The following is a 2,500-nucleotide window of genomic DNA, read 5'->3' as shown; positions in this document are numbered from 1 at the left end:
GTTTAGAGCAGGAATAAGTGGAAAAACTGTTGCCAATCTACCGGAAGTAGCCGAATGGTGGGTGGGGCGGGGCAGGGCGGGGCTGAGGTGGTGGAGCACTTTGTCACATCATCATTCAATTTTTTTAATACGTGCAGGTTGTGGCTCTGGGGGGTTGTTTGTATGGGGAGCTGTGTCTGGACTCTATTCAAGAGGTTTATTCGTCACATACATATACATACTTTCATACATATATGCAGTGAAATGTAATAATCTAGTGTTCTTGTGTGGGTGGAGATGAGAAGGAGCCAATGCTGCGTTCCATGGGAACTCTGAAAATTGTAACTCGTGTTGGTAAACTCAGAAATTTAGTTTGAACTCGTGCCCGGTTTCATGGGAACTCGGAAAACTGTAATACTTGACTAACGCGACTAACCTGGACCCGTGCTTTGCTGCCAGCAGCTATATTTATTATTTGGGGTCCAGCCTGCACGCTTAGTATTTACGCTTGTTTGCTACGACAGACCGGAGGAGCCAATGCCGCATTCAATGTAAACTCGGAAAATTGTAACTCGTGCTGAGTTTCACAGAACCCCAAAAAACTGTAGACACTAAATGATGGTGTGTTTTATGCCGGGATCAGACAACACAATGTATTTGTCTGTCACGGTGGTGGTCATGTCAGATTAGGCAATGACAGTGCCATAAATTCTCGCCGTGTCTCGGTCGGGAGACTGGCAACACTTGAAGTATGACCCCCGACTGATCATCATTGCGCGAGTTCATAGGTTGTCTGGGGGAGTCAAGAAACTGTCAAGAAACATGGCTGCAGAAGCACTATGTGTGACGCTGGGGGTCTTGTGAAAAAAAAAGAAAAAGCGATTGTTGACCAGTTCCAGTGTGGATCCGATTCAATCTGAATCGGTTTCCACCTCAGCCCCTCGGACTCGGTTCCTATCGCTTCTCTTTGCTATGTTTACATACACGTTTGTGCACCAGAGAGCACTCTGTCGTCCTATTGGTCAACATCAAGGAACGCTTCGTAGGAGTTGTCAGACTAGTCAGGAAACTAGTCAAACATCGGACCTTTCATCGGGGTGGCGACTGGTTAAGTCAGGCTACATGGGGTAAAACCACCGGGTCGTCGTTTTCGACATTGATATTCGAGCCCGACGCTGGAAATTTGTCGGCCACGACCAAAATGGTCAAACCCGGGCAGAATTTGTCTGATCCAGAAATTACGGAAACTCGGAACACTGTAATATACGTGATCCTTAATATTACACGGCTACTTGCTATATAAATAAAAAAAATACATTGAGATGGAATAATAATTTGAGATGACTCTACGTCTAGCTTTATAACTAGTATGTCTAATTAAAGATCTTCAACTGAGAAATATAGTCACAGCAACGTAGTGAACTGTTCTGCTACATACAGTACTAATAAACCATTTGCCGTTATTAATGTTTAATTATTTGTGAAACGTGACGCTGAACGCGACTTTCGGTCGAAGTCTTCCATTGTAGTTTCTATGTAGTGTCACCAGATGGCGCCACTAGCTACTGTTAGCATTAGCATGTAGGCAGAGTGATACAAGGGACGTGAAACCAGGCTGAGTAATGATTGCTCGGGCACCGATTATTATTAACAGAGAGTGGTCATTTTGGTCATTCTGAAATAACTGACCACCGGTTTCTGCTACTGACCAATCAGAATTTGGCATTCCACAGAGCAGTGGCATAACTTGTGATAATGCACTTATTAATATACTTATTATCACAAGGCTCAACATGAATATTTGTCAATGGTTGAACTGTCGACTTTCCGACGAGCACTTGTAATAAGACAACAATCAAATTTGGATTTTGACATTTAGATTTTGTATCCTGGAAGATGGTGAAAGGGCAGATGTCAGGGTATCTCAGCGCACGCTTCATATTTGGGGTGACATTCTTTTTTTAGGAGTCGATGGCTGACCTGCTCCGCTTCAGCGTCCAGGTCGTAGAATATGGATTTACAGGCAGTATGACATCCTACTGTTATCTCTCTCTCTCTCTCTCTCTCTCTCTCTCTCTCTCTCTCGCTCTCTATCTCTCTCTCTCTCCCTCTCTCTCCTTCACCCTCGCTCAACGCCCCAGTCACCCCCCTCCCCCCTCTATTGGATATAGTCTCATTGCAGTCTCGTCTATCGCTCCATCTCCTCTTCCATCCGTCATTGTCTCCCTTTCTCTTTCTGTTTCCCACTCTCTCCCTCCCGCCCTCCCCTCCGCTCCCCCCATCTCTCTGATGCACTCCTGGTCATTAATAAAACTTTTATACAGTCAGGAAATGCATTTCGGCCGAGCAGCTTCCTCTGTAGACTCACAGGAAATGGACGCTTGGCCGCCGGCCAATCAGGAGCCCTGTCCCGAGCGTTAATGGACAGCACGCACTGAAACACACACACACACACACACACACACACACACACACACACACACACACACACACACACACACACACACACACACACACACAC

The sequence above is a fragment of the Zeus faber genome (genome assembly GCF_960531495.2).
Source record: "Zeus faber genome assembly, chromosome: 14".
Lineage (NCBI taxonomy): Eukaryota > Metazoa > Chordata > Actinopteri > Zeiformes > Zeidae > Zeus > Zeus faber.
Note: the sequence above shows the minus strand (reverse complement) of the source record.